At 37.0% G+C, this 25,071-nt stretch overlaps 1 long non-coding RNA gene across 1 annotated transcript; it reads left to right on the top strand.

Annotated features, from left to right (window-relative positions):
- The first annotated feature begins 9,268 nt into the window (after positions 1-9,268).
- LOC149235764 (uncharacterized) lies at positions 9,269-10,086 on the top strand. Its single transcript, XR_016268316.1, has 3 exons — positions 9,269-9,407; positions 9,491-9,566; positions 9,900-10,086. It is a non-coding gene; the product is annotated as an uncharacterized LOC149235764 (long non-coding RNA).
- Positions 10,087-25,071: the final 14,985 nt, after the last annotated feature.

Below are 25,071 nucleotides of genomic sequence, written 5' to 3'. Positions count from 1 at the left end.
CTATTCATCCCATTGTTCCTAATGAAATCCTTGGCATGACACACACTAAGGACATGTCATGTGAAAATCCTTCTGAAATTCAGTCAGAAAACAATGTGGATTTGAAGTCACTTTCGCCTTATCATGAGGAAGCCAAACTTGATAGAGCTGAGAATGAACAACCCTCAGAATATGAAGGTTATACCATTGGAGAGAAATTTAACAGTTGCCCTCGTACGACTACTTCATTTAAACTATGGAAACCTTTCATGTCTTTTTTTCGCCACAATGGTTGCCCAAAGGATGGATCACTGAAGTCAGAATTAGAAAGAGTGGCTACATTGCAGGCACCGTAGATAAGGTATTGATACCCATTATTATTAGTGTGTTTTCATTATGATATATATATACCTCTCCATTTAACTCAAAATCAGATTTATGATACATCCAACAGTGTAATATTTCTATATAAAATTAAGTTCATAAATATAAAATTTATGAAATTGTAACTTTTAATAAAATTTCTACCATATTCTCATTTCAAAATGCATAATAATTATGCAACCCTGTGCTCATGCCAAAATGCATGAGGATTATTATACCATGTTTCCAAAATTATTACAACATTTTTTCAATAAAATATGTATGATAATTATTTAAAATGTTATGTAGGTTTTCATCTAAAAAGATGTGCAACTATTCATAATAATTTAATTTCTATTAAAAAACAAACAAACAAAAAAACAAACATTTTTAGTTCAAATATCATGTTACTTAGCCTTTCTCTCCAAGTAAAATATTATAGATAGACATGCCTCTTCATATAAAAAAATATGGAGAGGTGTACCTTTCTATTTGATTCTTTTTTTTTGCTAAAGTAAGAGTCATACCTTTGTTATTTTTAAATCAGAAAAATATTTACATAGAATACAACCATCCACATGGATCCATGGACCAAGCCAAAACTACTTTCTAAATACCAAGGGCCTCGAGTTAAGGGTGAAAAGTCCAATCCCTACCCACAAAACAATGCAACCCTAAAAAAAATAGTACCAAGGCCCCATATTCTACCCACAAAATCCGAATGGGAGACTAACACTCATACTAATGAAATAGCTAACATCCTTGAAGCAGAAATCGGCATTGAAGCCTTTAATCTCCACCAACATAACTCCTTGCCCGATCCAATGGCAAAGGAGGACATCATTGTGCCAAGACTTGCCAATTAACAGTATGGACCCACTGACATGCACACAGGTTCTTGACTGTAGATGCTCCCAACTTGATCCAATGGTTGAGGAAGATATCGCAATGCTTAAAAGTTGGCCGCTTAACTTTATGGACCCACTGACATGCATGATGAATCTTAGCCGTTGATCCGCCGTGCTTGCTCTAACGACTGAGGATCATATTGCACAGGTCAAAAGCACTGCTAGTTAGCATGCAATAAGGGTAGTAATCGTACCCATCTCTTGGCCACATGTAGCGCATTGAGTGGGATCGCTCCCAAATCTTAAAAAATGCTTCCAGCATGAGAGGCTCCCAATACATCGAAAACTACTCTGCGGGCAGAATTGCGTCCCTGTGTAGAGAATCAGGAATATTCAGGCCGCCACGAGAGCCCGGATTTTGGCAACTCATGCCATCTCCTTTTCACCCATATGTGAGCCCATGTAAAGTAAAATCCCATCCCTCCAGCCAACTACCCCGGCAGCAGAATCCGCCAAGCGACCCAAGAAAGAACAAAAAGAGGAAAAATTGCAATTCATAATGGAACCAAATTAACTAGACAGAGCCTCCATGGCTTTGTTACGATGCACCATCATATCTTCATCTGCTTGGTAGTCGCACTGTTCCTTGACTCCGTTTTGAGGCAACCCTTGCCAGCCCATTGCAACCCTGTTAATGGTACATTTCACTCCTTGATTAGCCAGTAAATCTACCAGTTTGTTGGCCTTCCTCCACACATGGTTAAAACTTACCGTGCATAGGCCCCTAAGGTGGAGTTGGATCCGTTGAAAGACTTGGATCAACTTCTAGTGTTTTGAAACCTTCTCCGGCTCAAAGCCACAACTAATTCTTTTGACTGTGTTAATGATTAACTCAGAGTTAGATTCGATAATCACATTTTGCCAATTATCTTGCACCAGGAGTTCTAAGAACTACTCCATAGCCATAGATTCTGCCATGTTATTAGTGGATTTGCCTAAATTGCCATGGAAGATGGAAAGGATATTTCTTATTTCATCTCTTAACACCCCTCCAAAGCTAGCAGTGCCCCGGTTGCCTTTTGAGGCCCCATCAATGTTATATTTCAGAAAGCCCTGAGGGGGAGGATGCCAGTAGTCCTACTTAGTGTCCATTATCCTAACCTTTCTGTTCAGGCCCTATGGATTAAGCCCCTGCATGAAAAACTATCTTAGAATCCTCATATCAACATGTGAAGGTGGATTCTTAGGTGGATTTCGCACAATGGTACTAACCGTCTCCTTAAGTTGTGTCAAGGTCTGCTAAAAAAGACATTAGAAGGGTCTCTTTTCATTTTTGAAAATTCTCTTATTCCTTTCTTTGTAGACATTCCAAATAATGAAGCTGGGAATAAGAGCGAAAGCTAAGCCAAGAATTTCATAATCTAAAAAATTTCGCCTCCAGTTGGATAGTGTGTTGATGATACTCCCTTTATCCCTATTGGTCTTTCGGAAGATTGTGGCAAAAGAATCCCACAATCTAGAGGTGAAGATACAATTATTGAGGAGGTGTTCCATAGTTTCGTCTTGGGCCTCACAGAGTTGGCATCTGGAAGGCCCCAGAACACCCCTTTTCTGAATGTTATCCCAAGTTAGAATTTTCTTAGATTCTGCCAAGTTCTATCCGAAGCAAGAGAATCCATCTCAAGGAGTATGTGTTTTTCCTCCTTAAGGTTAAAGGTGCCCTCACTGTTGTTGCCCCACCTTAACTAAGCATGCCCCCTTTTTACTAGAATCTTCCTTTGTTCTAACATCTGCATAAGAGCCTCTATTTTAGCTTTCAAGGGGTTGTATTCCCTGTAAACAATGTTCCTCCAGTTTCTCCATTTGCCTGCATTATTGGTTTGGTCCCAAAAATCTTTGACCTTTGATAACCCTATGATGTCTGTCTCTATCTTGAGGTCCACAAATTCCTCTTTTAGCAGTGTCGGTTCTTGTTGCCATTTATCTTCCCAAAATAGTGCCAGATCTCCCTCTCTGATTTCCCAGAAGCTATTCTTTTGTACTAAGCCTCTATTCTCCCAAGCCTTATTCCAGATGTATGAGCCCTTTATACTTCTAGACATTCTTATATGATTATTAATTTTCCAAGTGCTAGCATATTTTTCTTTCCAGATACTAGCCCACTGAGCCTTTGGTTCTTTAACCCATCGCCACCATAATTTAGCCCCTAAAGCCCTGCTTAGAACCTCTAGATCATCCAAACCAAGACCTCCATGATTTTTGGGTTTGAAAATCAATTCCCAAGCTACCAAGGCCCATTTCATTTTTTTTCTCCCCCTTACCCCAGAGGAAGTCTCTTTGAATGGTTCTGAATTGTTGTAAGACTCCTTTTGGTGCTAGGAGTGCTGATAGCATGAAAACTAGGATAGATTGGAGAACAACCTTTGTAAGCACCAACATGCTAGCCAAGTTTAAAGATCTGATGGTCCAATTCCTGATTTTATCCTGCATCTTATTAATCACCGGCTCCCAAATGCTCTTATGTAGAGGTTTAGCAGTTAGAGCAACTCCAAAATATTTTGAAGGAAAAGAATCCCTTTGAAAGCCTAGAATTCTGAAGATATTCCTTTGAATAGCAATATCGGTATTAAAGAAAAAAATATTAGATTTGGAAAGATTAACCTCCATACTTGTGGCCATGGCAAAGTCACTTAGAAGTTGTTTGTATGCAAGAGCTTATTTGTTGTAGGGACTCCCTGTAGCATGGTATCATCCACAAATTGTTGATGAGTCAAGGTTTGTCCATTCTTAGAAAGTTGGAGACCCTTGATTTTGCCTTCTTCTTTTTCCTGCTTAATCGATCTATCAAGTCCTTCCATCATGAGTATAAATAGAAAGGGAGAGAGTGGATCTCCCTGCCTGAGACCTCTTGAGGGAATAAAAATCTTGGAGGGAGAACCATTTACCAAAATTGAAAAGCTCGAAGAAGTTACCAGAGCCATAACCCATCTAACCCAATTATGATCAAACCCAAAAGCAATAAGACCCTCCTAATATATGTCCAATTCAACTTATCATAAGCTTTGGCTAGGTCCAGTTGCATGATCAATCCATCCTTCCTATTGCTAGTCAGTGAGTGCACCCCCTCCTGTGCTTGAATGATGTTGTTGAGAATTTGTTTGCCTTCCACATAACCAGATTGTCCCCTAGACACAAGAGTGGAAAGAAGAGGTTTGATTCTATTGGCTACAACCTTGGATATAATCTTGTAGACCACATTGAATAATGCTATGGGTCTAAACTTATCTGGAGTTAGGGCATTTTCCTGTTTAGGGATCAGAGAGATGAAGGAGGTGTTGAGTGCCTTCAGAATAGTTCTATTCCTCTTGGAATCTTCTACTACATTCAGAATGTCCTGTTTAACAATATTCCAGCAAGCTATAAAGAGATCGACATTAAAACCATCAGGGCTTGGCGCTTTACCATTCTACATTTCCTTGAGGAACTCACTGATTTCCTCTTCAGTTACTAGCCTATTGAGGTTGAAATTATCCTCTCTGGACACTAGTCTTGGTATATGTCTTGTTAGATCCTTGATGAAAGGCTCTCTATTTGAAATGGTTTCCTTTACAATCCCATGAAAGTGCTGAACTAACACAACTTCTATTTCTTCGTGGGTGCTAAGCAGTTTCCCTCCCTCATCTTTGATCGAAGAGATTCTATTATGAGCTCTGTTTTCCAAGGTAGATCTGTGGAAAAATCTAGTATTTCATTCTCCTTCTTTTAGCCATTGCACTCTATATTTTTGTCTCCAAAAATTTCTTCTTGATTACATAAGTTCTCCCAATCTTGCTGGAATTTGGTGGCTTTATCATTGCTGACTTTATCAAAGCCATCCTTGATAAGGGTTTGGTTGAGTACCTACAATTTGTTTTCGACAACTTTTTTTCCTTCAAAAATATTTCCAAATTCATTCTTGTTCCAATATTTTCGCTTGAGCTTGATATGTTCTAGTCTTTTGTGAAGAAGAAACGTACTTGTACCCTGAATATGCAAATCATCAGACCACCAACTTGAAATGTTGTTGGTGAAATCTGGATGGGTGAGCCAGATATTCTCAAATCTAAAAGGTCTATTCCTGGGAGTACCAATGCCCTTGACCTCCAGTTCAACCGGCCTGTAATCGAATCCTCCAAAGGGGAGAATCCTTGCTTCCATTCCCTTATCATTGAGTATAAGGTCCTCTAAGATGATGAATCTATCTAACTTTGTGGCAATAAGAGACTCCCCCCCTCTTCTATTATTCCAAGTAAAGAGATCATTACTCAAATCATTGTCAACTAGCTTCATAGTATCCATAAAACTTTGAAAAGCTAATGAATCTTTATTTAGAGTTCTGGTGCCCCCCTTTTTTTCCGATAGTGATTTGACCATGTTGAAGTCCCCACCCATAATCCATGGTATCTCTACATATCTCTCTCTCAGATCCATAAGAGAATCTAGAAACCTGAGTTTGTCATCCATTCTCTGAGGGCCATAAACATTCGTGACTAGACAGGTCTCCCTATCCCCCACAAGTTGAATAACCACTGATAAATAATTTCTAGAAGCCTCAGCATCTATTATACCACTCTTTAGGGGGTTCCAAAGAGTAAGAATGCCTCCTGCTGTATTTTCTGCCTTGACTTCTAGAAACTCAAATCGATTGAGCCATTTGCTATAAATTTCTTTTATTTTCTGAATGGAACATTTATTTTCCTGGATAAAAATCATATCCAAAGATTCTTGTTTCATTCTATTACTAAGTAATCTTTGTTTCCTTTTACTACCTAGACCCCTGATGTTCCAAGAAGTAAAATTCATCATTAAAGATTTGTGAAGGAGTAACTGGTTAGGTATTTCATCTTACCTGAATCTATCATTATCTTTCCACATTCCATCAACAACTCATTCTACTTTTTTTTGCCTCTTTTCTTTCCTGGGCATCTAGGTGCTAATATTGGTGTGTTTTTTATAGTTTTCACACATTCATTACCCTGTTTGGCTATGTTACCTTACATGTCCATCCCTTTAGCTTGGATTTTCCATAAGTACAACTGTTGTACTCTAGTGAACTCTTCTTGAGGTAACAAGTCTAACCCTCCCATGGTTCCCTGTTTCAAGAACCCTTCCAAATCTAGGTGTTCTATATCAAGAATCTCCTGGCGTTCATGGTCCTCCATTTCCATCTTGATCTGGGTCATTTCCTGGGCCATGTCCAGTTCTACATCGCTCATCATAGCCTCTTTCTGTTTATTATTGGTCTTTGTTTGGTCTTTGTCTTCCTCTTTCTCCTTCTCCTCTGGACTTCCCTCCATTCCCTGATCTACTTTTGTCATCTCTTCTTCTTCCTTGAGAACTTGGTACCTGTTCAGATTAGCCTGAGGCCCTTCTACTTGATGTTTCTTAAGTCCCCTTTTGCCCCCTTTTCCTCTATGGCTCACTTTTTGAAAGCTTTTTGTATCTTTCATTGTGGAAGCTTTACTCTTGTTATATATTTTACTGAGAGGGCAATCCCTGAAAAGGTGTCCATGCTCATGGCATGTGCGACATCTAAAGGGAATATTCTTCAACAAAAACTTCCAAGATCACCTCATCCAGTAGAGCTCCAGAGAGATCCATTTCCACACAGATTCGTGCAAAGGAAGTGTATTTTCCTCTTCTAGTGGCTTCAGAAGCTTTGACAAAACGTCCTAATTTATTTCCTATGGCCGTTAACAATTTTGTTTGTGAGTAATCAAGAGGAAGGGAGTAAAGTCTTACCCAAATCGGAACTGAAGTGAAAGTCTTCCACTCCGGGACAAAGTTCATCATCCACGGCCTCATATAGAGGCTAGGAGCTGCGTAGAAGTAGGCCCCTCCTTCAAGCACTCTGTCTTTATCCTCAATATTTGCGAAGACCATTGTAAAGAATCCCTTTGACCCCAATTGTAGGTCAATGCTCCTTTTTTGTTTCCAATGGTATTTAATCCATGTCTTTAATGCTTTTTCAATGGGCCATACTCCCATGAATTTACAAATGATAGCATAAGTCCGCATGTGGTCACTGTGTGCCTGCAGAACAGGATCATTCATAACTACTTTGGGTGTAACCTCAGTTTTGGGTTTACATGGTCCCTTCAGTGCCTTGGTTTTTGCTCCCTTTTCGTTGTCGTCTTCCTCCTTTTCTTTTGTGCATTTATCCTCCCGTTCTTTGACTCCCTCTTTCTCTTCTTCCATGCTCTCTTTCCCTTCTTCAGGAAGATCTCTGACCTCTTCTATTGGCTTCTTACCTCGGTTGGCAACAACCTGCTTATAGGAGGCAGTGGAGCTCCCTCCTTCGCGCCCTTCCATGGAGTTCAACACCTGCTAAAGACTATAAAGCCTAACTGTTCGTTGCACCCCACATGCAAAAGAAAAATCTACCTTTCTATTTGATTCACTATCACAAAGAAAACAATTTGTATCTAGCAATGCAACAATATTTGTATATACAATTAAGTTAATAAGTTTAATCTTCTTTACTAGTTTCTTTTTTCTAATTAAGTGAAGTTTTATTTATTTATTTTTATTTTTATTATTTGATTTTTTAAAACCAGTTTAAATCCATCGTAATTCTTTATCTACTCTCTTAGATCTAGATGCTTGGTAAATCTAGTGTTAAGATGGATCTAGGATAGATTAATTAATTAATTAATTAATAATAATAATAATTTGATTTGACTCCAATCAAAATGTTTATAATACATAAAGGAACATCTCTTCCATACTGAGTTAGAGCACCTCTTGGCCTATAAACTATTTTTTGTTTTGTATTTACTCATTTACTTCATCTCATATAAATTTTAATATATTTATTAGTTACTATAATCTAATTTGACAAACATTATGAATTATCTCCCACCAAGTTAGTAGCTCCCTCTCCATTATTATAAAAATAAAAGATGAATATTTATCTCATAACTAAAGAAGTTTTCATTTAGTGATTCATGTTAATTATTTATATCTTTATTATTAAAAAAAACAATATATTGACATCTACATCATAAATGTGAAAGAATTCCATATATTCATCATTAAATGTGAAGGTATTTCACATTAACTATTAATATAAAAAATGGTCTTTTCACTAGAATTCAACCATACAATTTCAAAAGAGATTGTGTTTTTTTGTTGTTTAAAATATATTTTTGAATGCATAAATGGATTTAACACCTTGAAAAACTCCCTTGACACTCTAATTCTATAGGTTAAACAACTTAAACTCAAATTTTTATAAATCTCCACAGGATTTTCCTTAAAATTAAACCCTCAAAAGGTCATTCCATCTATTAGTTAAAATATGTGTTTAATAGTTAATTAAATATGATTTAAATATTAATACATATTTAGTTAATTGTTGAGTTGTTTAATGTATATTGTTAATTTAATCACAATAATATGATTTGTCAAATATTATTAAGGCGTAGTCTAAGTTATGATGAGATAGCCTTTTTCAAAACATGTTTTCAAGTGAATTTTAATCAAAATGTGGCATAGATTTTTTAAAACTTGAGTTTAATAAGTAGGGGTTTTTCAGGGTGTTGAGTCAATTTATGCATTCAAAAAACAAAAAAATTGTAACATGCATTACTACAGAACTTCAAAGTTAAAATCAGGGAAAAAAATGAAATAAAATAAAATAAGTAAATAAATAAATAACAAAAATAAATAAATAACTACCCACAAACCCTTCATTTAGGATAATATGAGTTTTTTTGTTATTTTGTTATATTATGGAATGTGTATCACGTGTTTCATATGCAAAGAGGTTAGAAATCGTATTTATATACATGTATATACCATAATGCGATGAACAAATGTTAAACATTGTGCTTATATTCACTTTTTTTTAATTGCAGTAAGTAATTCAAAATAATCCACCAGCGTTATCCAAAGTCTGGATGGGCAAAGAATTTCTGAAACATTCTCGAATTAGGTTACCACTGACAAGTGTCGGTCGTGAGACGACTGACAGGAGGATGTTTCTTTGTCATTGGATGGGATATTTTCGATCCAACGTTCATCATTCCTTCGGAGATGGTTAGGGTAACTAACCCTACCACGAACATTATTTCGCCTCACCATTTGCACTGCTGATTGTGCAGACTCAATCTCTGCATTTTCCTCTGTTGCAGTTCTCGTCGTAGGTCAAAGACACAACCATCATTCCTTGCTGAGGTATTTTCTAGCCCCCATTCCATTGGTTAACATATATCCCGCTTCCGTTTCCTTATAAATTTCTTACTGGTGAATGTTTACAGACGCAAGTGAGTCTCCAGTGCCAAACTCCACCTCTTCACTAGGGCACACTACTCCTTGGGGTATGAGATTACAACGGTAACATAGGATTCTCTCTAGTTTGCAACCAGAATTTTCTTTATTGTTATTTCCTATATTTCCAGTAAGCTTTTGAGTTGTAGACTTTTCTTAAGTTTTACCACCGTCAGGGTTTCATATTTAGTGGTATTTAATATTTTCTTGTGCTTTAATGCAGGTATGTACAATGCATAAATTATATATAGGGTTTGACCAAGGGGTTTTCCAGCAGTGCCCTCACAAAACTAATTACACCGCTTCTTAAGGCTAATCTTCTCTATTGGTGTTTTTGGGTAAATCTTGTCTACATTTTTCCTTCTAGGTTTTACTAATTTCATATCATTGTTTGACCAGGGCTTTGCTAATATATGTCACTACCAAGTTTTTATCTTAACATGAATTATGGGTTCCATCATCAAGGTTTTTCCCCACAGGATTTCCTTAACTAGATGAGGCATACCTCGTGGTCGCCTTTTTGTTGCAGTAGGTAGTTAGGGTTAGAATTTTAATCATAAGGGTCATAAACAATATCTTTTGTTTCTTTTTAAAGGGTCGAAGCTGATACCTAGGGATAAGTGTTTAGTCAATTTAGTGTGTCATAAATTGCTACATTAATTATCAATCTGGGAGTCATAAAATGATGAAGTTGGAGTCATAAACTGATGAAGTGTGGGGGCACTCTATGTGCAAGACAACCTCTTTCTTTTCAATTTTTATCTTGTTTTTGGGGTTTTGTCCTTGTTGGTCTCCTAAGGTGTTTAATGCAAATTTAAATCCTATTCTTAGGTTTTAAGAATACTTTTAGAGGGAAAGTATGGATGTAGATGCAAATTTAAATCCTATTCTTAGGTTTTAAGAATACTTTTAGAGGGCAAGTATGGATGTAGATTTAAGACAAGGTTTATGTCTATTATGATAATTTCTAGAACTTAGAACTTCAAAAAATCTTAAAACATGCTATTGATAAAATCAGTAATTGAACAGGAATGTAAATATGCATCTACTTAAATCAAACAAAAGATGAAATACTGATCATGAGGTCACTGTCTCTGCAGAAATAAAATCTAAACTATTGCACTCAAAACAAAAAATTGCAGACTAATGAAAGTAAGATCAATTTACTTCACTTATAATCTCATAGGTAAGATCAATTTACTTCACTTATAATCTCATAGCTCGCAAATTAACTTCTCGAGTTAAGACATGGCACCTCACATAATTTCAAATAACATGAAGAATTTGATATCTAAACTACCTACTTGCAGATTAATGAAAGAAAAATCAAATTACTTCACTTATAGTCTGATAGCTTGCCAATTAACTTGTCGGGTTAAGCCATGGCACCCAAGATATCGTCAAATAACATGAAGAACTTGATATCTAAACTAGCTAATAGTAGCAAACAAATCTCAATGAAATCAAAGCATAACAACTGAAATTGAAAAGCTTAAAAAGCTCAGCACAGAAGCAAGTCTCATATCACTTTATATGAAAAATCTCAAGCATAACCTATCGTGAAACACACTAATTAGTGTTAGTAAAAAACTTATGGAATGCTACAAAATCAAAGTAAGATCAATTTACTTCACTTATAATCTGATAGCTAGCCAATTAACTTGTTAAGCCATGGCACGTGACATAATTTCAAATAACATGAAGAATTTGATATCTAAACTACCTACTTGCAGATTAATGAAAGAAAAATCAAATTACTTTACTTATAGTTTGATAGCTTGCCAATTAACTTCTCGGGTTAAGCCATGGCACGGAAGATATCGTCAAATAACATGAAGAACTTGATATCTAAACTAGCTAATAGTAGCAAACAAATCTCAATGAAATCAAAGCATAACAACTGAAATTGAAAAGCTTAAAAAGCTCAGCAGAGAACCAAGTCTCATATCACTACCTGATGCAAAAATTATATGAAAAATCTCAAGCATAACCTATCCTGAAACACACTAATTAGTGTTAGTAAAAAAAGTATGGAATGCTACAAAATCATGTACAGGAATAAAATAATTAACACCATAAACAAATTATGAGAAATATACAGTGGAAATAAGAGAAAATATGCATGAAAACTTTACAAAAATGAAAAGCAAAACCTCAGCCTAGCAGGGGCCCTCTGCACAACCTTTGGTTAACATGTTGTCACCTCAGAACCATGATTTACACAGTCATAAGAAAACAGAGTTTTTATATTGCAAGACAGAGAGTATGTGCTCTCATTACAACAACAAAATGAAAGCTAAAACAACAGCATCAATCCTAATATCTGAACTAGAAAATAGATAACTGTTTTTTTGAGAGAAATCTTCAGCAGAGGACACGTAAATAGGACAGAACTCGTATGTTCAGCCTCTTGGTTGCCATAAAAATTCAGTTTACAAAAGGTGGATGTTGGATTTGCATCATGGAGATGGCCTGCAGCTATCAAGAGGGATCCACGAATCTAGGAACAGTTTCAGACATTTCACGTGCTGAAATAGAGACCTATTTGATGTAGGACTCCTTGTTTGGCCTTATTTTGACCAATGCCTTTCTTCACGAATTCAGCTGAAAAGATAGGACCTTGTCGATGTGTATATCATTTTTGAGTTGCCCACGTGCCTCGTTTCACTTGCCGACACCTGTAACCTACAGAATAATGAAAGTAGCTGTGGAATTGCACATTCCATAGCTGATGAACAAAATCTAAATCAAATAGCACACACAAGGATATAGTTAGAAAACTACTTAAATGCACTCCTAGAATCAATATGTAACAATCTTTGATAGCTTATGAGGCACTGATGTGGGAAAATGGAAGAGAAAAGGTCTAGGAAAGTATGTAGAAGAGAGGTAGTTTTGGGGCTCAACATACCCCCATTGTGAAGATGTTGCATTTCCTCATGCAACCAAAACTGTGACTATCCTTCCTTCGATTCATCTGCTCTGAGACTTATGCTAATACATCTAACCTTTTGTTCTTCTTCCTTGGTGTCACTGTCATCTTGGGCTTCATCAACAGGCACCTATATTTGAGATTGATAAGGGGTCTGCTCAACTTCTTGTTCTTCTTCTTCAATTTCCTATTTTTCTTGTGCCACAATCCAAGATGCAACATGGTGTTGTCATGGATAGTTTTATCCAACTTGCTCTGCTCTTTCAATGTCTCATTTTCCCTTTTGATATGTCTATTAAGGACTTCTAGTTCAAAACTTCTTCTTTTAATAATTGGATCAAAACTTCTTGTGTTGTATTAGGCTGATTAGATGAAGTGCCCTATTCTATTTCAGTCTTTCCCAATCATTTAATAAAATCATACATATGTTGCTGAGTTGGATCTATTTCTAGTGTGGCCTTTCTTGGACTAATTTCAAAATCTGGTTGAGGAAAAGGAGAATACTGTCGACTATCGTCAGTAGCAGTGATTGCTGGTGACTGTTCTGGGTTCCCCTCCTAAGTCTATTAAGTGAGCCCCTTTGATTTGCACTTTCTTCAATTTGACTTTAAGTCATGAGCTCCTTCTTAAATTCTGTGAGCTGGTATCTCCCTATTTTACACTCTGTTTCTCCTTTCCTTTTTCTTTTTCCTTAACTTACTGTTCTTTAAGATGAATTAGCCTTTAATAAAGTATCTGCTCTTCTTCTAAAGAAGGTTCTGGGGTTTCATAAATGTCTTCAATATTTATTTTCCCTTTCTGTTTTGCTTGTTTTCTAACCTCAGTCAAAGTTTCAGACAACATTTCTTCCTTACTGGTTTCTTTAGTTATACTAGTTGGAGTATCTTGAGTGTTTACACTTGTTTTTCTTCTTCTACTTTTTCTTTTTGAGCTTCCCTCGGGTGTTTTAGGTGGGTCCTCGAAGAAATTTCTAATTAAGAATTGTTTCCATGTGTCCTTTCTTTTCTTCAACTGATTTTCAACCAGAATTTAACAAGGCCGTGATGATAAAGATGAGGCTCCATGTCATCTAGGTTTTTCTATACAGTGGTGAACATCATTTTCAAACTAATTAACAAGAAATATGGCAAGATTGATGGTTTGACTCTCTAGAAAATTCATTAATAACCTTATATGGTACATGTACATAGACCCATACCTTCCTTCCCACTTAAGGAATTTTTGGATTATCAACAACAAACTGATCCATTTGTACTTTAGGGCTGAAATATGAATTCCACGTTTAAAGACAGATATATCCATACCTGGGTTACGCAAAATGATCCTCCAGGCCCTCTCATCGAAGTCTTTGTTTTTGAACCATCGTTCTCCTTCCTGTGGGAGCTTTGTTGCAGCTGTAATGGATGCCTCTGTTACGAGGAATTTGATATCTCCAATCTCAACTTCCATGCCATTGAAGGAACTTGCAAATGTCTCCGTGACTTCTATATTATGACCCCTGAATTTCTGGATATACTACAGCCACCTTGCCTTCCTTAACGTGCTCTTTAACTGTGGATAACCCTCCATGAATTTAACCTCGTCCAACTTTGTTCTTACTAGAAGGCCCATTCCTTCCTCTTTCTTTAAAAATACCTCTGTAAGTGATGGTTTCACAGAGGCAGAATGGTTGTATGAGTGGAAGATGGAGGAGGATTGCGGAGAAAATCAGTGGTTACAAAACGGGAAGAATATGGAGCATGCAATAAAAACAAGTTCACGGAGAAGAGGCTTGTATAAACAAACCCTGAATTGACAATCGTAAACTCGGTGTGAGAGTATGGAAACGGAGTGATATTGGCAGAGTTTTGAAATAAAAGGTTGCAGAGTGGACGTTAGCAAATTCATAAAATGACTGTGGAGTGGTGCGTGAGAGGGGAGCCGTGGTTAATTGGCTTATGTCTTCATGATTAAGAGGTTCAATAGGTGTAATGCAGACATACAACTGAGTACGAGTTAGATTCGGAAGAGGATTATGAGGCTATTGGAATTTGATGCGGAGATCGTGGTGGAGTTATGCAAAGGTCATGGAGGAGTTAAGGAAGCTATCAATTCGAACCATTACACATGATGGAGCTTGTGATTTTACAACTATACAAATTATGTGTTTTAAAATGCTATTTGAAATTGATTTTTCTCATACCTTAGAATCTTACCACTTCTGTTTGCTAACTTTTGATTGGCTGCCTCTTGTTGGTGCTTTTAGGTGCTGACATCTTCAAAATATTTTCCTCTTCCATACTTGCAACTGGTTTTCATCATTACTTGGCTAACATTTGACTGTCATTATAGAGTAATAGAGTATTAGCTATAGAATCAACAATTAGCTGCAGAATCAATATTCAGCTGCGAAATCAGAATTCGGCTGTGGAAACTGACATAGTGAATAACATATGACTTGGTGAAGTGAATGGAGATGGATGGAAATGAATGATGACTAAATGAATGATATATGGAAAACTGAACATGAAAGGAATTTTATTGGTGGAATGTGATGGCGAAATGGAATGAAATGAAATGAAGTGAAATGACATGAAATGAAACAACTATGAGTGAAATGAGAGAGATTTTTCTTTTTTTTTTGGAAAATATAGAGCATCAGAAGTTTCTGATTTTCGCCCTATATTTTCTGTATAAGACTGCCAATCAGTGATTGGTTTTCAGGCTTATACACACACACACACACACATATATTTTAAGAAAACAGTGAAAAGAACAAAGACTAGGCTAGTGGAGAAGAAGGATGCTTCTTCACCAGCCTTATTGCAGAATTATCTTGAAATATTTTGACAAATTCCTCCTTTGAGAGTGGCTTATGATAGATCTTCAATATGTGACCATTCACAATGAGAGGAGTTTGATACTCATCAATGGTTTTGATTCTTACTACTCCATTGCTAAAAACCTTTTCAATCTCATATGGCCCAAGCCAATGAGTCTGAAATTTACCTTTGAAATATTTGAACTTGGAATCAAATAGAAATGCCCAATCTCCTTCTTGAAAATTTTTCTCCTTGATGTATTTGTCATGCCACTTAGCTCTTTGATATTGAACTATATCAGTTCTTAGGATTGCTTCTTGTTTGATCTCATCTAGTTCATTCAACTGCTCCATTTTATGCCTTTGGGCTTCTGATAGATCCATTCCCAATTGAACTGCCATCTTGAAGGTCTTAACTTGGAATTCAATGAGGAGCAGAACTTCTTTCCCATAAATAAGTTCATAGGGAGAATGTCCTATTGTGTTCCTCCATGTGGTTCTGTAGGCCCATAAGGTTTCAAGAAGCCTTTCTACCCATTCTCTTTTGTGTAGATGAACATTCTTGGTAATGATGCCTTCAATTACTTTGTTTGTGGACTCTACTTGACCATTTTCTTGTGATGGTAAGGATTAGATTTTCCGTGATTGACCTTGTACTTTTCCATCAGCTTCTACACTAGTTTGGATGTGAATTGACCTCCCTGATCTATCACAATTTCTCTTGGAACACCAAAGTGAGTAAAAATATCCTCCTAAAGAAAACTAATAACTAAATTTTCAGTAGCAAAAAATAATGCTTTGGATTCTACCCATTTAGTGACATAATCAATACATAAAAATATATACATTTTTCTGTTTAGATTGTGGATTAATAGGTCCAATAAAGTCTAAAGCCCATTTTTCAAAGGGTTCGATGAGTATCTGTGGTTGTAATGGCATCTCATTTGAGGGGGTAGGTTTCCCTACTCTTTGGCAGTTGTCACACCTTTTGACATATTGTTTTGCATCTTTGAAGAGGGACGACCAATAATCCTAAAGAAATGATTTTATAGGTTGTCCTTTTGTCAGTAAAGTGTCCATCGCACGGTTCATCATGACATGCTCTCAGAATATCAGGCATTTCATCTTCCCTAACACATCTTGTGATCACAAGTTCTGGCCCTGTTTTAAACAATTCATTATAGATCCATGAATATTTTGAACTCTCCTGAATAATCTTTCATCTTTCACTAGGAAATAGATGTGGAGGTAGTTTCCCTGTAACCAAATAGCTAGCCATATCTACATACCAACGAGTCTTAGTAGTTACTGCTAATAAGTATTCATCAGGAAACTTATCTTCTATAGGAGAATCTTCTTTGATATTCTGAATTCTAGACAAGAAATCAGCTATTTTGTTTTGTTTCCCTGGTCTATCTAACACAGTAATATTGAATTCCCGTAAAAGTAGGAGCCACCTTGTAACTCTGCCATTAGTAACGGGTTTGATCATTAGATATCTAATTGTAGAATGATTAGTAGGAATAAAAGCTTCATAGCCTGTTATTTAATGTCTGAACTTATTGATTGCATGAACAACAGCTAAGAACTATTTTTCAGTCACAGTATAATTCAACTCAGTGGGAGTTAAATTTTATTGGTATAGTAAGTGGCATAAGGAGCTAAGTCTTTTTGTCCCAACACAACTCCTAGAGTTGTATCTGAAGCATTTGTAGAAATATGGAAAGGAAGTTTCCAATTTGGTCCTCTCAAGATAGGTGCTTCAGATATTCTTGTTTTCAAAGCTTCAAATGTTGATTGGCAATCAGGACTCCATTTGAATTCACAGTCTTTTGTAAGTGGTTTAAAGAGTGGAGATGCTAGTTTGATAAAATTTTCTATAAATCTTTTATAATATCCAGTAAATCCCAGAAAACTTGTAACATCTTTTTAACAATTTGGAATAGGTAACTTGGAGATGACTTCAACCTTTGATTTATCAACTTTAATCCCATCCCCTGAAATATGATGTCCTAAAACAATACCTTCATTAAACATCATAAAGCATTTTTCATGGCTTGATGAAAAGTTTGTTTCTTTACATATTATAAGGACTATTTCCAAATTTTCTAATGCCTCTTCAAATGTATTACCATAAACTGTAAAATCATCCATATATACCTCTACACAATCATGGATTAGATCAAAAAAATTCCTATTACTGCCTTTGGAATGTTGCGGATGCATTACATAATCCAGAAGGAAGCACTCGGTAAGCAAAAGTTCCCCATGGACAGGTAAATGTGGTTTTATGCTGATCTTCAGGTGCTACTTGAATTTGATTCTAACCCCTAAAACCATCCAAAAATAAAAAGTAATTTTTGCCTGCTAATGTATCTATTATGTGATCGATAAAGGGCAAAGGAAAGTGATCCTTCAAAGTTGCTTTATTCAATTCCCTGTAATCAATGCACACCCTCCATTTACCATTCCTTTTGGGTACTATAACCAAGGGAGAAACCCATCGGCTATCTGAAATTGGGTAAATGAAGTTTACATTGAGTAGTTTTTGGAGCTCTTCTTTTACAATCTCCCTAAGGTTTGGATTCATCCTTCGCTGAGGTTGTCTGATTGGTCTACCGTTTTCCTCAATATAGATGTGATGGATGCAAATCTTAGGGTCAATACCATTCATATCAGTATACTCCCATGCAAATACAGTAGAATATTTTTGCAAGATTCTAGTTAGCTCTTCTTGTTGTAGCTTTTCCAAATTTTTGTTGATATTCAATGTTTTACCTGGAAAAATTTCAACTGCAGAACTACCAAACCCTTCCATAGAGTAGAGAGACATTTTCCTTGATGACAAATATTCAATATTAGAGTCTAACTGAAATTGTGTGTGGTCATATTCTTAAGATGTTTCAAATTTTTCTTATGTGTTCAAAATTTGACTATCTTCACTAACTTCAGAGATAGTAAAGACATGTTGTATAATATCTTCATCATCGACCCATTCATTGTCTCCTACTTCTGTAATTGCTTTTGCTGGAGGATACAAATTGAATTTCTTTGTTGAACTACCATCAGAAATGTACATATCCCTGGATCTACAACTAATGAAAGCATCAGCTATGGCTAGCCAAGGTCTTCCTAAGATGAGTGGGTACCCTCCTAGATTACTCTTGGGAGTCAAAATCATGAAATCTACTGGATATTCCCAAGAATCTAAGGAGACGGAAATATCTTCTAATACACCATCTCATTTGATTACTGATCTATCTGCAAGTTGCAGTAAGGTAGGTGTAGAAAGAAGATTAGGAAGTTTAAGCTGTTCCATAGTCTGTCTACTCATAATGTTTATAGCAGCCCTTAATTCAATCAATGTATTTGGAATCTTTATTCTATTTATGAGTGTCTTGACAATTGGACTACCTGGATCCACATATTTCTGCATGGTAATCTTTCCCATCATGATATCTGCTATTTTTCCTACTAGGTGGATTCTTTTTGTGTCTCTTGGTTTGCTACCTGGTCTTTTGAAACTTAACTCGTTTATTGTTTTTTCTAAGATATGAATCTCTCTAATGGATTGTAGAAAGAGAATCTTGATACAGACATTCTTTAATTCATCTAAGAAATCATAGTGAGGCAACAAGATTTGTTTTTCCACCCCTTTGTCAATTTGTAATATTTCAGGAAAAGGAGGTGTGGATGTAGATGCAAGTTGCTCAACTATAGGAGTTTTGGGGGTTGACTCTTTTTGTTTTTATTTTTGAATGATTGGGTTTTCAAGGATGCTTCCTCAGAACCTTTATTGACTTTTAGAGAATCCTCCTCAGAGGAATCTTGCTCTTGATCATCTATAGAAGGTTTTTCCTTTTCTAAAATTCTACCAGATCTAAGTTGAAAATCATTAAGAGGAACAATCATATAGGTAGGAAATTGTTTTCCTTCTACTGTGTAAGCATTCTGAGGGTTTTTGTTGTTGGGATTTGGTAATGGTTGGGCTGGTAGTTGATTTGGATTTTGTTGAAATGGAAGCAAGAGTTGATAATTTTGATTTTGTTGAGAAGGTTGTTGTTGTGGAAATGGCAATGAAAGTTGTGGGTTTTGATTTGGAAGTTGTGGATTTTGTTGTTGATTTTGAAAAGATGGAGGATATTGATAAATTTGAGAAAATCTCCCATAATAATTTTGTACCCCTTGTGCCCATGATTGATACGGATTTTGAGGTTGGGGCCAAGGTTGTTGCCAAAAATTCCAATTTGGAGGGAGCTGCAAATTCATAGGATTGTTAATCCTTGATTTTGTTGCCCTTGCCAAGGCCTTCTCGAAACAAAACAAAGGGATTCTACTAAATTTGGATCTTCCTAAAAGACAGCTTTGAGCCCAGGAATTGAAGGACAATCCTTGGTCTCATGACTTTCTAAGCAAATCATACATGTTTCTACAACTTTTGCATCCAAGGGGCATTCCCTTAGAGCATTTTTCTTTCTACATTTTGGGCAAAAGATGGCTAAGGCATTAGCTTCTGTTTTCTGCTTATTTTGAATTTTAAGGGTGTCTAGTTGTTCACTAAGGCTCCCTAGAATGTCAATTTTGAACTCATCAAGCATATTGCCAATCTCTACCCTACTTACTATCCAGTTGCAGATTTGTTTGCTCTAATAAGAGAAGGATCTTTAGGCCCTTTTCCAGTTTTAGATTTCCCCCTTGAAAGATGGACACATAGTTATGCTATGTCATGTAGTGGAAGTTGAGAAATGTCTCCCTTCCGCATCATGTTTAAAATATCTATCCATTCATCTCTAATGGCTTTCAGTAGAAGGGCTTTCAAAGTTTACTCATCTAAATTGCTCATTTTTTCTCTCTTTAAGTTATATTGAAATATTTCAAGCAGATCCTCCAAGTTCTCATCTTCTTTTTGCATCATTTTGAATACCTCATCCTTATGATTAGTGGGCATACAACAATCCACATATCTATCCAAAAATGTTTGCTTCATTTCATTCCAAGTCCTAATAGATTGAGTGACTAATCCTATGAACCATTTCAAAGTAGCCCCTTTCAATGTTGAAGGAAACAATTTGAGTTTTTGAGAGTGTTCCATAGAGTCATAGGTTCGGCACAAGACTTCAAACTAAAATAGAAATGTTTCAGGATCCTCACTTCACAACCCATAAAAGTTTGGGAGGACAGATGGTGAAATGTTTTTCATTGTTGTACGGGTTTCCTCATCGACTATAGGGAATCCAAATGAGCTATCTCCTTCCCTATTCCCCCCATTATTACCTCTACCTCCTCCGTTGTTACCTCCATTGTTTCCTCTACCACCACCTCCATTATTTCCTCTACCTCTACCTCTACCCCTCCTCCAAATAGAGAATATTCTCCATCTAGTACTTCTTCTACCATGATAGTTTCCTCAGGGTCTTCTAGTTTTTCTATTAATGGCTGATGAGAGAGAGTCTCTTCCTTTCCTTCTTCTCTAGGTAATTCTACTTCTTCTACTGCAATATGTTCCCATATAGAAGTGAAGAAGGGTTCTTCTCCTAGATTGGATTTAGTAGATAGTGTGGGAGAATATTCTAACTTAGTTGTTGTCCCTTGAATTCCAGGAATCCTAAGGCTGGGAGTATGAGTCTGGGATGGAGGTGTATCTTGTCTAATCCTTGAAGTAGTTGGAGTTGTAAAAATCGAACTTTTGCTCCTAGCTAGAAACCTTCCCCTAGAATCTCTTGCTCTATGCATGTAATTTTTTTTTTTTAATGATTTTTTTTTAGTTGGGCTAATAATCATTTTTCTGATCTTCTAGATCACACTAGGTGCAAGAAGAGAGCATCCTCAAGAAATTATTGAACTAATAACTCTCTTTTCTGATCCTCCAGATCACACTAGGTGCAAGAGGAGAGCATACCTCAAGAAATTATCAATTTCCCACCCTTTTTTTATGTAAGAGATTGGCTACCTAGTTACACTTTCCTGGGAATGGCGCCAAAATGTTTAGTCAATTTAGTATGTTCTAAATTGCTACATTAATTATCAATCCGGGAGTTGTAAATTGATGAAGTGTGGTGCACTGTATGTGCAAGACAACCTCTTTCTTACTTTTATTGTTTTCAATTTTTATCTTGTTTTTGGGGTTTTGTCCTTGTTGGTCTCCTAAGGTGTCTAATGCAAATGGAAATCCTATTCTTAGCTTTTAAGAATACTTTTAGAGGGCAAATATGGATGTAGATTTAAGACAAGGTTTATGTTTCTTATGATAATTTCCAGAACTTAACACTTCAAAAGATCTCAAAACATGCTATTGATAAAATCACTACTTGAACATGAATGTAAATATGCAACTACTTAAATGAAACAAAATATGAAATACTAATCATGAGGTCACTGTCTCCGTTGCTGTTGGGGGGAAAAGTATCCAATACGGAATGACCCTATCCCACTCTAAGGGTGATAGTACCTCAGCAACAACTGAATGCAAAGCTATTCAAGATTACTTCTTTATGAGATGAGAGAAGGAAGAGAAGGATGATCTACTAACCGTTATCTTGCGCTTAATAGTCGATCCAGTCTTCACTCCTTGCTGCTTGCTCCTAGCTCCTTGCTCTTTCACCGGCCCAGCTACACAAAGATCATGTAAAAGCACAAGAAAAGGAAACTACAAAAACCATACATCCATAATCGATTCAGGGATTAGCATAAATCAAATATACAAGCATCTATTCACCATAAAGACACATGCATATAGAAGAACCTCAAATACTTTATTTAAAAGAAGAAGTAAAGTTCTGAGAGAGTTACAACCATAATAGGCCCAATCCAGCAACACCTCCCAACTGAAAGAAATCTCCTCTTCACCTCCTTCAAGCAATCACCCAATAGTTCTATACACAAACCAATAGCACTTCCTTACTTGCACAAAATTCCAGCCTCCCTAGACCTCATGAGAGACCTCTATATATAGGGTTTTGGAGAAAGGATGAGTCATCTTGAGACTGGCATGAAGCTGACTAGTGTCCTCTCCCACTTTAGTTAATCTTCAGTTCTTGAGTCCACTTGGAGATTCTTGCTTCCACTTGGAGATCAAGACCCTCTTACTCATCACAAGGCGAATTCCTTGACCCAAGTGTCAGTATGGAAGCTTCCTGGGCAGTTGACACCTTGCAGAATGACTGTGCCACTTGGCCAATCTCACCCAGCGCAGGTAGCCTTCATTGGATTTGACATTCAGCGCAGGTACAGAGTGGAGCAGTTGACATTCAGCGCAGATGCTCAGTGTAGCAGCTGACATGATCCAGAAACTGCTTGTTTTTTAGTGTTTTCAGGTGGAGAACTGATTTTCTGTGTTGTGATTTGCTGACCTTGTTCCTCTAGGGGTAAGAACAACATGTTTAGGGACTTTGGATCCCTCAGATTATTGACATTTCATGCTCCATGCTGTAAGGCACAAAAATGTCTATAACAGTTGCCCCCTAAAGTATGAGGTCGTTTATCGGGTGAAATGCTTTATCAGGAGGATCCGAAGTTCATTCAATTGCTGAGAGGTGCCCTGTAATAAAATACAATACAATACATTATTTTTCATTCTGCTTTCATGATCTAGCTGAGGTGGGCATTCCCATGCTCAGCTTCATAAATTCATTTTGGTACATAGAACAGACAATCGTTTGATGGTAGACTGATAATTCTCTGCTGAAATTATCATCCTTTGAGTAGGATGATCATCTGCTACAATGATGTACATAACAAATGTCTTTATATTTCCTGAATATATATCGCAGCCCAGATGGATGAAACTAGATCCGGGGCCTTCAATCTCGTTCGATCTTCACTCTAAGTACAAGTCGATCCATGTGAGAATTGCGCTGAAGTCGAACATGGAAAGACATCGCTTGATTACTGGTCAATAATGTAAACCGTTAACAAGTGCGAGAGGAATCACCAATAATGACAATGATCCTCAAGGTACTGCAGTACAATTCACGTGGTGTGAATAAAGGACTTGGCGTCGAACACCACGCAAAATCTTCTGGTCGAAGGTCATTGATGTATACCTGTCGCCGGAAGTGAGAAACTTGCCATTGAGGCATGCAAGCTTCAAAGTACTGGTGGTTTTGTTCCTAGATCAACTTCTTGGATAATGAGCTGAAGTCGACAAGAAGTGATCCGTCAAAGGAGGGCCTTAATGAATCCCACATCAGTGACACGGAACGGAGCTAATGATTTTAGTGGAGGTGAAAACGATCTGTGAAATATGATTCAGGGTGGCGATCATGGGTGGATGAAGGATAATGTATGGCAGTGGATGGGGCACGGTTGACTCTTTCTGAACACATCTCTTGAACATATAATGACACTAATGTGATGGATCGGTAGCATTACCCCAAATGTGGATGGTTTGGCGAGGACCATGGTGATGAGACCAGTGAATGAAACAACCCAACCCGAAGTGATACGGAGGACAAAGTGTCATGTTCAAGAGCGACTTGCTACCATTAAAGCTTTGAGGTTCTCCCAATTTTTCCCCAGTCATTTCTGACCAGTACCTCTTTATTTTTGTCAAGCTTGAGGAGGATAACATATGCTTGTTCTATAACCTGCCCTTCAGGCAAGCCCATCACTATGTTTTAACGAGCCTAGCGATAGGGAAGCTCCTTCTCGTCTAAAGACAAGTTTGTCGCTATTTAATCATTTTAACGAGTCTAACGACAAGGAAAACTCGGTCCTTTTCATTTTTAGAGAGTCTGAAAAGGTACAGAAAGTCAACTCCAAAATTCCTTTTTCGTCATCTAATCCCTTAAGTCCGAAAAAGTATAAAACAATACAAAAGGGATGAGTTTTCGATAACTTTAACGAGCCGAATAAAACAAGCGCTCGACCTTTTTTGTGTAATAATCCCTCAGGTCCAAAAAGATTAAAATCCAGAGGAGGGATAGCTCTTCCGGTCACTTTAACGAGCTGGAAGGCCAAAACTCGGCAAACCTTTCATATTTTACGATTCAGGAGAAAAGAGCTCAAAGAAGACTCGTCTTTTGAGGAACGAGTGATAAACAGGGATAGCAGCAGATTCCAGGTACAGGTTGGAATTTTCCAATCACGGCAGTGTCACAAGGATGGCTAAGTGAGATCACTCTTCGCAGCTGTTCCTCAAAATGGGTAAACAATCATATGGAGGTGAACGGTTGGCCAAATGAAATGGAGGTGGCAGGTGCAAAACACGACCAAGGCTTTTATGGCTAATAAATTTACGATCACAATGGTTATTTACCGGTACTGGGTTCATTTTTAAAGAGCTTGAATGCGCCAAAACACTGCTCAAAAGCTTATGTTTATTTTTTAACGAGCATGAACTATGATGCTAAAACTGCTCGGATCTCGCTTTTCTATTTTTTAATGAGCATAAATTCCGCGGTAAAACTGCTCGATTATATGGTCACATTTTGATTTTTTACCATTACTAGCTTTTCTCTCTTCAAATGTAGTACTGTGTTTTCAATTGCTGCAACAAACTTTGTTAGAAATGAATAATATTTGCATGAAAATGAGATTATAACCTTAATATTTCACTTTAAACTGTGTAAAAAGCTATTAAAAGGTGTTTTTACCTCTCATTTACCATTTCATTTGCATTTGGTTTGTTGGAGCTCTGGACGTGCCTCTTCCCCCTTGATTTTCACCAGCTGATTCCGGGAGATTCTGTGGACGATTTTCGGTGCCGTCTGGACCAGGTAGGAGCTGAACCCTAGCTCTTTCTTTTCATGGTTTCCTTTTCCTGTTTTTTTGCCTATTTTCCGGTCTTTCTGAGCCCCTGGGGTTTTGCCAGGGCGCCCTAGGATCAGCGCAGGTTTCCC

The sequence above is a fragment of the Pinus tabuliformis genome, chromosome 8 (assembly GCF_031772625.1).
Source record: "Pinus tabuliformis cultivar Carrire ecotype Pingquan chromosome 8, CPIR1, whole genome shotgun sequence".
Lineage (NCBI taxonomy): Eukaryota > Viridiplantae > Streptophyta > Pinopsida > Pinales > Pinaceae > Pinus > Pinus tabuliformis.
Note: the sequence above shows the minus strand (reverse complement) of the source record. Positions and strands in the feature narration are given on the sequence as shown.